Consider the following 13,386-nt stretch of genomic DNA (forward strand, 5'->3'; position numbering starts at 1 on the left):
TTTGTCCCCTTTTTCACCAAACCTATAAAAGTTAGGGTTGAAATTGGGCTTTCTCCTCAATGAATTTCGAACCTCTCCGATTCTCAGAGTGGAGATCCCACTCTTAGTTTCATCCTTCCGGATTCTGGGGGTGGAGATCCCACCTCGAGTTTCCTTTCCAGCTGTAGATAGAATATAAAATTCTTCCTCTTCAGCACCGGGAGATAGAATATAAAATTCTTCCTCTCCCATTTCCTAGTCTGTCTTTGCTCTTAAAAAAGACACAATTCCCAACTTCCAATCCGGGCACTTGGTGCACGGGGAATTTTATCCCGAAGCCTAAGTAGGGATAAGTCAATGCCTAACATGCGTTGCCGGTTTAGTCTTTCACCGATTGAAGAAGACACCAGAATTCCAGTCTGGGGAATTTCATCCCGAAGCCTAAGAAGGGATAAGCCAGCGCCTAACACGCGTTGCCGGTTTAGTCTTTTACCGATTGAAGAAGACACCAGAATTCCAGTCTGGGGAATTTCATCCCGAAGCCTAAGTAGGGATAAGTCAACGCCTAACACGCGTTGCCGGTTTAGTCTTTCACCGATTGAAGAAGACACCAGAATTCCAGTCTGGGGAATTTCATCCCGAAGCCTAAGAAGGGATGAGTCAGCGCCTAACACGCATTGCCGGTTTAGTCTTTTACCGATTGAAGAAGACACCAGAATTCCAGTCTGGGGAATTTCATCCCGAAGCCTAAGAAGGGATGAGTCAGCGCCTAACACGCGTTGCCGGGTTGATGGCTGAGAATTTGCCAAAAATTCTATAAATGCGAGTCATCGACGCACCAGCTCCACTAGTTGGTCTCGTGACTTGAGCATCCAACAAATTCAGGATAAAATCCACACATGCAGATGAATCAGCTTTAACAGTTGGTCCTGCAGCCCCAACATTTGGGACCGCAATGCTCCAATACCTTAAGAGATTAAACTGTGTATACTTCAGAAAACATATGAGTATAAACTGTGTCGACAATTCGAAACCCTAGGGTCAACGCCGGTCAACGCACAACCCTAGGTCAACGCCAGTCAACGCGTTGCAACCAAAGTCAACGTTTGACGATTCAAAAACCCTAGGGTCAACGCCGGTCAACGCGTAACCCTAGGTCAACGCCAGTCAACGCGTTGCGACAAAAAGTCAACACACGATGATTCGAATCCCTAGGGTCAACGCCGGTCAACGCGCAACCCTAGGTCAATGCCAGTCAAAGCGTTGCAACCAAAGTCAACGTTTGACGATTCAAAACCCTAGGGTCAATGTCGGTCAACGCGTAACCCTAGGTCAACGCCAGTCAACGCATTGCGACAAAAAGTCAACACACGATGATCCGAAACCCTAAGTTAACACAGTGTGACGGAGGTAGTTCAAAGTCAACTCAATGACACGAGCCAAACTCAATTCATCAGCTGCAGACTCGAGACTCCGACGACGGCCAAGCGATAAACGCAGCGCCGGAAGAACTTCGGCTATTCGTCAAAGCATCGAATAGACCGAAAATCGAAGGAGCCAAGAGTTGAAGCTAACTGCAGGTCCTTACGCCGACTGAAGGCTAGACCAATCACATCCAAAGTATTCCAGCCTCTTCTATAAAAGAAACGAGTCCGGAACGCTTTGGAGGGGGTATCTGTAGGCATCGAAAGTTGCCTATAGGTCTCCACGAACGGTTCAGTGTTAAAGAGCGACGATGAACGTCACTATCCGATCCACAGGAGTTCGATTGACGTTGATGAATGATTGAAGTGAATCGACGAACTACGTGAGCTGATAGGATTTCAGGATAACAAAGGCACGGGCTAATCGAGAACCCGGCGATGTTCACAAAAAGGACAACGCCCTTCGAGTCTCGTTCATTCTACAGATAATCCAACCATTGGAGCAGATAGAACTCTTCGTCAAGCTTCCAACGCACTTGGAATCACTCAAATCCGAGTTCGGACGAAGAATTTACGGTGAAAATAATCGAATGCACCTACGGACATCTCAGGAATTCCAAAACACCCCCAGGGGTGTCTCAGAAATTCCGAGACACCCCAGGGGTGTCTCGGAAATTCCGAGACACCCCAGGGTGTCTCGGAAATTCCGAGACACCCTAGGGGTGTCTCGGAATTGGGGTGTCTCGGAATTTCCGAGACACCCTGGGGTGTCTCGGAATTTCCGAGACACCCCTGGGGTGTCTCGGAATTTCTGAGACACCCCTGGGGGTGTTTTGGAATTCCTGAGACGTCCGTAGGTGCATTCGATTATTTTCGTCGTAAATTCTTCGTCCGAACTCGGATTTGAGTGATTCCAAGTGCGTTGGAAGCTTGACGAAGAGTTCTATCTGCTCCAATGGTTGGATTATCCGTAGAATGAACGAGACTCGAAGGGCATTGTCCTTTTTGTGAAAATCGCCGGGTTCTCGATTAGCCCGTGCCTTTGTTATCCCGAAATCCTATCAGCTCACGTAGTTCGTCGATTCACTTCAATCGTTCATCGACATCAATCGAACTCCTGTGGATCGAATAGTGACGTTCATCGTCGCTCTTTAACATTGAACCGTTCGTGGAGACCTATAGGCAATTTTCGATGCCTACAATTGCTGGTGCACTGTGACAGTCTGATGCTCTTTAGCCAATCCTGTGACACTTAAAACATGTGCTCTGAAACTTGCTCTACTGAGGTGCTCTCTGATCATGCTGGGGACCTCTCCTATGAGGGCCTTGCTGCTGCTGCTAGGGTCCTGAAAAAGGCCTCTTGTTCTTACCCTTATCATTAGTATTTCCTTCCTTGTCTTTCTAAAACATAGGTGACTCGATCTCCTGTGAAGTGGCAGCATCAGCTACCTCTCGAACTGAGTAGAACCTCCTAGAAATGAGGTATCGATGAAGGCTAGGGTGAAGTCCTGCTAGAAATATCTATGCCTGGCATTCTCTAGTTTGCCACATGCCCGTAAAGTGAAGTAGTCTCATAAATCTGCTCTCGAAATCAGCTACTGACATATCTCCCTAAGTTAATCTAGACAACTCAAGCTCTTTCCCGACACATGCCGTGAAAGAGATATACTATTCATCAAAAAAATAGACAAAGTCCTCCCAGGTGAGGGTCATCCTCTGTTCTGGGGTAAACTGTAGCCGGTACCATCTCCATACATCCCCGTTGAGACTGTAGGATGCTAGCCTCTGCTTCTGAACCGAAGTCACATTAAGTATCTCAAGGGTGTTACCCACATCTTCCTTCTACTTATGTGTCGCAAGAGAATCTGATAATCCCTGAAACTCCTATGCCCTCATCTTCTGGTATCTCTCCACTAAGCGGAGCCAAGCCTCCTTCTCTGTGGTTCTATCAGCAACTACCTGTGGGATGGGTATGGGTGTGTCTTATGGGAAATTTTTCATAACAGGAATAGCTGGTATCGCCGGTGGTGGAACTATTGGTGGTGGTGGTGATGGTGGTGGTGGTGGTGGTGGTGTGATGTGATTCTTCACAAGCTCCTCAAGTGCTGCCATCCTAGCGGCTATGGGAGCTATCATGTCTATTAAATACTGAGGAGCCTACTGCGGCTCTGGTGGAGCCTGCCGTGGCTCTACCTGACCAGCTCTCTAGGTACAAGGTCTACCACATCCGGCCATCTAAGCATATAGAAGAAAGTTTATAAGTTCTCGAATGAAACATATATGGAATTTGTAAACATAAGAAAATTGTATCATATATCATTCATGCAAATACTTTTAATATCAATGAATACTAATCTCACAAAAAAATATTCATAATTTTTGAATACGCGTATATAACATCCTAACTCATTCTAGAAATTTCTAGTGGACTCTATACATGAATCTTAACAAACTCTACTCTAACTCCACGACTCAACACAGGATGGTCCTAAGGATACTAGAACTAGAGCTCTGATACCAACTATGACGCCCCTAGTTTCAACAAGGCTACAGTCCAAGGTGAAACTAAGAATGTCAAGCCTACCATGCACTACACCGTGCAATAGCATGTTTCACCAACACAATTACTACCTATCTAGTAGAATTAGCAATAGGTGTAGGTACAAAACAGGGTAGAGAAAATATACAGAAAAAATACTAAACGACGGATATTCTGAAGAAATCATCACCACTAAATAAATAGACTAATCTTTGAGAGAAATAGCATCTGATTGAATACAAGTGTCTCGACATAGGAAATCAAATGAAATGACATTTAGGCACATCGCCTTTACAAAACTAGAATGATAACTTAAATGTTTATAAACACTTCTACTGTGGAGTTCTAACATAAACTACTAACAATATAGATAAATAACTACTAGAGTTATTCCATCAACCTACGGCTCTTCGTGCACCTAGCTCGTTACCTGAAAGGGGGAAAACAACAAGTGTCAAGTGCTAGCGAGTAACATCTCAACCAACCCTAGGGGGAAGGGCTAGAAGAATAAGAAAAAATAGTTGTTAATACATATAGATAGTCAATCATCTACTCTAAAATAAAATAGAGGTTTGATATTTAAAAATTTACAACACGAGCATAGGTACGTCTCCCGTTAGCTCAAATTGTAAATAGTTAAATACCAAATCCAAAAAAAAGCTACAACATAAGCAATAAAGAAATATAGCTCTATCTCCAACCATAATATCAATGACCTGTCAGATGTCAAATACGTGCCCAACTCGTGGACTGAAATAGGTAAATGTCCAATACATAAACTATAAAAGCTTAAAGTCCAACACGAGGACTATAATAGATTATAGTCCAACACAAGGACTTTAATGGATTATAGTCCAATACAAGGACTTCAACATGAAAGTAATATAAAAAAATCAGCATATTTACTACTCACTCTCGTGCCTCGGTGAGTGAATCTAAAAATCGTATCCATAGTCAACTCATATACACAAATCCCAGTGTATTATAATCATATATAACCTAGGTGCCTCGCCAGCCACACAAACTTATGCAACAACATGAACATACATAAAATTCTCCAATGGTCGATCGCGAAGAGTCAAAAACCTTTTCTACAGGTTTTTGCTCCTCGAGGTTGATTCAAAAGCCATTATGCAACGATTCTATATACTACAAATCCTTTATACGTGATTTAGCATTTCTAGAATATGTAAAAAAAATACAATCTAATCACTATGGACAAAAAGAAACCTTTTTAAACACATGTATGCATGTCGACATGTTTGAAAACAATTATCTTTCTTTCAAAACTCTTGTTAGGAAAATTTTCAGATCTAAATCTGCATTAAGAAATTTGTGGGTGATCTTTATTAACTAAAAACTTGTTCTTTTTGCAACATATAATATAACGATCTATCTTTATACATAAAATAGCATTTAGGTTCATAAAACACAGGAAAACTTTATTAAAAATGTTTAAAACATAGGTGTAGAATTGGACGAGATGAAACTCACCTGAGAGGTGTTGATGAACACCCAAAGGCGAGTGAGAACGATCCTCCTTCGTGAACACCAATGGATCTCGCGTCAGCTCCTCTAAAATCCTCCAAGAATCGCCAAAGAAAGAGGGTTTAGGGTTTGAGAGAGAGAGAGAGAGAGAGAGAGAGAGAGAGAGAGAGAGAGAGAGGGGCTAAGGCTATTAGGGTTTAAAAGAGGGTTCTGAGAGCTTCAAAACGGATATATATACTTAGGTATATTCCCGGATTCAGTATAAACAAAACCAACCAGAAAAAGAGACAATCCTGGCGTCTGCACGCCCAGCAGTCGCACCTAAGAATTTCTCGTCGAACTTGATCTAATTTTAACTAAACTAAAATTTGCCCAAAATGAGGCCATGCTTAAACTTGATCTCATTTTAAGAAGTCGTTAAATACATCCATAGTATACCACTTTTCCATTGCATGGCTTAACAACTATTATTAACTTGTATTTGCTTAACTAATAGTAATAATATTAACTTGTTCATCTCTTGCATTAATTTTAGAAGTCCAACCTTTCAAAAAGGAGCCCACGTTCAAAATCAATAACGGTGAGATACAAAGATGCTTACCGAGGATAATGTAGGTAGCTGCCATACGTATTTTAGAAAAAAAATTTAACGGGTCATTTGACCGCTGAAAAAGTTTAGGGTTATTTTAATAGCCAACAACTTTGGTACTCCAAAAAATAAATTTTGGAGTAACAATGACATATTTTGTTAATACTAGTACAGTGCACGTGCTTTACATGTGTGTCCATTTTCATGTTTATATGCAGGCTATAAGTACGCATTGCAATGATAATTTTATGTATCTAATGTATAATTTTATTATATAATAGTATTTTAAATTAGTTTGATTTGCATTAACACTTTATTAGATATCAAATTAGTTTTTCCAATCATAAAATGTATACATTTTATTTAGGGTAAATTTCACAAATGCCTCAGGATAAATCCCTCGAATTTGTAAAATGTCACAAAACTCTTTAAGTTTTAAGGTTCTCAGAAAACCACATTCAAACCCTAAAAGCGTGAGACATAATTTTTATTGGCAAAAATATTAACCTTCATAATTTTACTCATATGTGAAAAAGTACGACGTAAGGATTATTGCCATTAAGAAGAATTTTTTGAAAATTGTTGAAAGTTTAAGGGGATTGAGATCGCCAAAGATCTTTTTTTTGGGGGGAGGGGGTGGTTATGACATTTTGCAAATTAATGGTTCTATCTAAGAAATGACCAAACTTAAGGGTTTTCTAAAAGGCTAAAAAAACACTTAAATACCTTATATTTTCATCTTCCTTAATCTTATACACCAAAAAAACACTTAAATACCTTATATTTTCATCTTCCTTAATCTTATACACCCCAAATTGTAAAAGTTTGTACTTACATACCCAGCTTTCTTATATTTTCATCTTCCTTAATCTTATACACCCCAAATTGTAAAAGTTTGTACTTACATACCCAGCTTTTTTAAACGTGGAAAATTAGTATATTATGTTACTTGAATGTTTGAGTATCCGCATGTTCTACTTACATGTCAATTATGACTTTGTTTGACCCTAATTGATTTTTTATTTATATTTTTACCTACCTTTTTACAATGGGAGGAGGCTAATTTCAGCCAAGGGTAATTTGGTTTTAACCCTAAAAAATTAACTTAATTTAAAAAATTTAATGGAAAAAATTGGTATCCTTAATATATATATATATATTTCTCCTTCATTACCTTGTTCTTGATCTAAATTGAAGTTGAGCTATAATTTAATTGTTTGCAAGAAACAACATTGGTAAAAAAGAAACTTATAACACGGGTTAAGAAATCTTAGTTAGTTAATAATTTATTTTGATAAATCCAAATAGATGTATGGCCTAATTCTTCGCCTCCCATGGCCATGTCATTCATTAGCCTTTTGAGATGATACTTTAAGGTTTCGAATTTTATTATTAATTTATTATTCGCATAATTTTACTAAATTAATAGCCAATTTAGTAATCAAATTATTATTGACTTGCTATTGTGCCCAAAAACTTATGATATGAGCAGATATATGTGAAAAACAGTCTTATATCTCTCCTCTTATTACTTAGTTATTGATCTAGATCGACATTGGCAATAGTTTAATGGATTGTAGTAAACATCATTGACATAGAAAAGAATATTTTTATAATAAACCTAATAACTCAAGTTCAAATTTTTCTTACTTAGCAAATAACTTATTCTAGTTGTTTTTGAAATGCTAGTTTATTGACTCAAGATTTATAACTAATTAGTTTTTAGCATAATGTCATCGAACCGATAGCTACTTTTAGGTTCATAAATTTCAATAAAATGTTATGATATAAGAACTAAGAAGCTAAAATAGATCACTAATGCAAGAGATCAAATCATTCTTCGTCAATCAAATTAACATTCAGTTTCAAAGATTAAACAACAAATTAAATTCTTCTAATCAATATTAAAAAAAAGATAAAAAAGATGAATAGATTTGCGACCTTGTAAAATTATTAGTATACTCTTTATTTTTTATTTTCCTTTTCATCATTCAATATTATTCCACCAACTTTTTCAATGAATATGCTATTATAATATTTTAAATTGACTTAGTTATTACTTAAATTATTAAATTAATTATAATTAATTTACTAATATAGTATAATTTTAGCCTCAAACTATTAAGCTACATAATTAAGGTAGGAGTTTCCTTTTGCTCCTTTAATTCAATGCATATAATCATGTAAAGAATCACTAAAAACCTCATAGTTTACAAAATACTGCACGGTTATGGTTTGAGAACAAAATAGAATACGAAAATGTATAGAAACTTTAATTATTATTTATTAAATGAATCACTTATTTTTACATCATCTCAAAAAAAGGGCAAAAAATAATTGAACACCTTAGATCTTAGTCTGTAGTAATGTTGATCAAGAAAAGAACATGAAAATTATAAAAACCGTAGAGAAAGTGAGCTCGAAAATGCTAAAGTCGCAAGCAGCAAAGAGAGCTAGATTTGGCTCTTTTCTTCTCAATCTAAAATTTAATTGTGAGTTAGAATGTTGATTGGAAAAATTTAATAAATTTCTCTTGTTATTTATATTGATTTTGTAGGAGAGGAATAGTTGTAATGTTTTTTTAACATTAGTGTACATAAAGTTATGTTAGTGTACCATAAGTCAGTGGAGAAGTGTTATGAGCGGGTGATTAATTGAAAAATTGATGGCAATCAATTGAGAGGTTATGAAAAATTGAGCATGTATGCCTTCATGTATGTATGTATGGATGTGCAAGCATTGGGGAGGTTATAAAAAATTGAGCATGTATGTATGAATGCATGTACTAGATGGCAGTTTAGGTAGAAATGTTTTAACATGACAACCCACTTTTATAATAGTATTAGATTTTCCGCAATGGTCGCTCTCTATGGCTCCGTTCAAATTATCGCGTTGTTTTTTTTTTTTTTTTTTGAGTTTCACTAGCATGTTGGTAAATTATTTAACTTCTAGGGAAGTTTATAAAGCTTAATGGGAAAATTGTGTCAAGGCCCTAATAATGGTAAGCCCATGTGACCTGGCCCTTTGTATTTTGGGCCTTGTGTTTCAACCTAAATATATGTTGTATTTGTGTCAAGGCTCCAAAATTTCTGCCATGTGAGTAGAGAGAGAAAAAACCCACTTGAAATTACAAACCCACCCTCTATAGTGACCAGACTTGGTAATCGCGCCCATCCCTCACTCAAGTACTCTCTCTCTCTCTCTCCCTCTCTCTTCTACTGTCAGGAACCACCGAATGGTATTAGATTTTCTTATTCTTCTAGCCCTTCCCCCTGGGGTTGGTTGAGATGTTACTCGCTAGCGCTTGACACTCGTTGTTTCCCCCTTTTCAAGTAACGAGCCAGGTGCACAGAGAGCCATAGGTTGATGGAATTACTCTAGCAGTTATTTATTTATATTATTAGTAGTTTATGTCAGAACTCCATAGTAGACGTGCTTATAAACATTTAAGTTATCATTCTAGTTTTGTAAAAGCGATGTGCCTAAATGTCATTTTATTTGATTTTCTATTTTGAGATACTTGTATTCAGTCAGATGTTATTTCTCTAAGAGATTAGTCTATTTATTTCAGTGGTGATGATTTTTTTAGAATATTTGTCGTTTAGATTTTTTTTTATGTATATTTTCTCTAGCCTGTTTTGTACCAACACCTGTTGTTGATTCTACTAGATAGATAGTAATTGTGATGGTGAAACATGCTATCGCATGGTGTAGTGTATGGTAGGTTTGACATTCTTGATTTTACCTTGGACTTCAGCCTTGTTAAAACCAGGGGCGTCACAAGCCTATTCCTTCTTCCCGTCTCTGTTCCGCCGCACACACAAAGAAAAAAAATTCTTTCCATCACAGTCTTGTCCGTCTCTGTTCCGCCGCACTCACAAATTAAAAAAAAAAGAGAGGATGAAGCTTTGTTCTGATTTTCAGCCATGTGAAGCTGTTAAGAAAAATAAAGATATATTAATCAAGGAATCCCAAGGGATTCGATAGTCTTTTGGGTTTGTATAAGTGGTAAATTTATGCATTGTGCATTGCGTATTTTTCCTACAAAATGATAGTAAGTATATGTGGGTTTCTTTCAAATGTATCATATCGTTTTGTATGATTTACTCATATATCAATTGTTGGTTGGATTGTATTTTCTGATGCACACAGATATTTTGGTACAAGCATATGCTTATTTCTTTATTGACAATCATGTCTTCTCATATAGTCGTAAGTTGAGATGCATATGTTGTTGATTGATTTCACTATTGGTTGGCCTTTGGCATTTTTGTATAACGTATTTAGTTTTTTGAAATTTGTTTAATTTTCTTAAAGCGTATGCATCTTAGGTTAATATACCAGTATATGTCGGATATAAGCAAGCTACTAAAATAGGGTTTGTAGGCAATAAAAATTGCCTTTAAATCCTTATCAGAGAAGTTCAGAACAAAACTGCTAAAACCTCGCCCGAAATAGCAAAAAGGGGGAAAACACTGGTAAAAAGGGGAAAACATAGATATCTCCCAAACTGTAAGGAATTTGGCGAAACAGAGGAAGCGAACCGAAGCCTTTGGCTCGGTTCGGATGGCTCCATCTCGTCGAGATAGGCGATTTTCATATATAATTCGTCCAATTCTGACTTACGGTTTGAAAGTTACGGCCTATTCTTCGATCCATACTCAGGAACTCACCTGCAGCTCGAATTTCGCCTGCACGATCAAGACCCAAGTATGCCTGCACACCTGAGCTCGCCTGCAGTCCCAGTTCGCCTGCAGACCCAAGTCTGCCTGCACACCCGAGTTCGCCTGCAGACCCAGCCCGCCTGCAAGCTCGCCTGCAGACCCAAGTTTGCCTGCAGTCACAAGCTCGCCTGCAGACCCAGTTCGCCTGCAAGCTCGCCTGCAGACCCGAGTCGCAGACTCGCCAGCTCACTGTCAACTGTGTAGACCCAAGTCTGCCTGCGGTCCCAAGCTCGCCTACAGACTCAGCTCGCCTGCAGACCCAAGTCTGCCTGCGGTCCCAAGCTCGCCTGCAGACCCAAGTTGCAGACTCGCCAGCTCACTGTCAACTGTCCACTTAGAGTATCGGAACAGTTACATCAGTGGTCAAATCCCACAAATCAAGGGATAGGGCACAATGCCCTAAGACCGTCAAGCGGCCGCTCATAATACGAATGATTGGGCAGGTATCGAGTCGACCTGAACATTTATAAATGCAGCTCACCTCCGCTGTCTGAGTCAAGAGCCGGATCTGCCAGCACCCGGCGAGCTGTCCAAGCCCACTCGAGTACCAGGAACCCGCTTTCCCACCTCTCTCGGCCTGAAGAGAGAAGACACGGTACTCCAGGCCCGTCGAATGACTGCTCACGGTACGAGTGATCGGACAGATGCCAGATCAACCTGCGCGTTCATAAATGCAACTCAGCTTATCGGTCCAAGTCAAGAGCTGGAACTGCCAGCGCACAGTGAGCTGGCCCAATCCACTCGAGTAATGGACAGCCGCTATCTCACATACGAGGATGGACCTTCCCACTCCTAGGCGACAGGACGTGAAGCACAACCCATCGAGTGACGGTTCGTAGTACAGAGGAGCGACAAGATGTCTCTCAACAGTGTATGGTCACATCCCATGATTCAAGGAGCGGCCACGCTATCTCTCCTCTATTTAAGAACCTCGCCCGGCTACAGGAAAGGGGTTCACACATAGTTAATTGATTAATTCAATCAGTTAACTGAACCACTGGCTCTCGACTCCCAACGGAGTCGACGACAAGCTCTCTGCAACACCTTTGCATTGCAGCGCCACTTCCTAGTTCTGAGCCCCGATCGCCGATGAACTAGTAGACCCGAACTCCATCGACTCGAGCTTCTACTGCGTACTGAAGCTCTCCAGCAACTTTGATCGGATCGTCCAAGGGAAGCAGACTCGGCACGAGCACCGAGCGAGGCGTCCTATCGACACCGAGGACGCTTCTGTTGTAAACATTTGATTTATTAGTTTGTAATAAGCCTTCTTATCAATACAAACGAAGTTTCCTGTTTTCGGGAGATCAAAATTTACACATACAGAAGATGGCGACCACAGTGGGAGAATCCGTTCATTCAGATGAATTGGTGGTGGCGCAGTCCGATGAAGTTGCTGCAGGGACTACGGTTGAGTCCCTTGTGATCAAATTCGAGGGGTACTTGCAATCATCCTCTTCTGGCGGCAATACATCTTACGATGACTGCAGAGTCGTGCGGGTGGGCCAGCCCCAAGAGGCCGAGGCAACCAAGCCTGAGGGATCTACCCAAGCCGAGGCAGGGGGTTATTTTCCCCCCATGAACGCTCCTCGTTCAAAAAGATCCAAACAGCGGCGACGAAAAGCTCTCGCTCGTCTCGAGGCACAATCCCTCATCCCCCACGACAGCCTGAATTATTATTCAGGCTTGAGGCGAATCAACCTCTTGAGCCAGGTTCCCATTTTTGGCGAACCGCTCAAATCAGGCGAGCTTAGCAGTTTAGGCGAGCCCATCTCTTTGAGCCAGGTTCCCGATTTTGGCAAACCGCTCAAATCGGGCAAGCCTAGCAGTTTAGGCGAGCCCAACCACTTGAGCCAGGTTTCTATTTTTGGCGAACCGCTCAAATCGGGCGAGCCTAGCAGTTTAAGCGAGCCCCACTCTGTGAGCAAGGTGCTCAATTTTGGCGAACCAAGGGCACCTGGCGAACTCTGCAGTTTAAGAGGGCTTCGTCAAACAAGCGAACTTCACCAAGCTCGCCTGACGGCCCAAGATCGCCAGAAAGGCGAAGCAACAGCTCGCCAGACAGGCGCAGGCACACTGTGCCAATCTCGCCTGACGGGCGAACCTCGCCAGCATGAACCTCGCCAACACGCTCACGCCCAAATGGGGGTGGCCACCTCGTTTGCCTGCACGGGTCTGACGTCCGTCTCTGACGACGACGACGATTGCTCAGCAGTGGCAATGTCGGAGACTTCAAGCTCAGTTCAGGGCAAGCACACAAATGTGCACATGACTGACATCCCTGAGGAGATGTCTAGGAGGCTCGACGAGCAACAAGCAACCATCGACTCCCTGAAGGAGATGTTGGAGCAGCTCCTGAGCGAGAAGAAGAGGAAGAGAGAGAGGACTTCGCGGGCTTCGCATAAATCCTTGAAGCACAAAGAGCGGGTGCCTACTCCTTCTCACTCCTCATCCGAGTCATCTAGAGGAGCGTCATCTTCGGGCCATAACCCAAGAGACAAGAGGTTTGACGATCTCCAAAGTCAACTCGACGCCTTAAAGCTCCAGAAGCATGTGTGCAAGCTGGGGGTTGTCAGACCGTATCCAATTGAATGGGATGCGGTCTCCTACCCGGCAAAGTTCGAGCCGCTGGACCTCCTGCAG

Source organism: Asparagus officinalis, chromosome 4, assembly GCF_001876935.1.
Source record: "Asparagus officinalis chromosome 4, Aspof.V1, whole genome shotgun sequence".
Lineage (NCBI taxonomy): Eukaryota > Viridiplantae > Streptophyta > Magnoliopsida > Asparagales > Asparagaceae > Asparagus > Asparagus officinalis.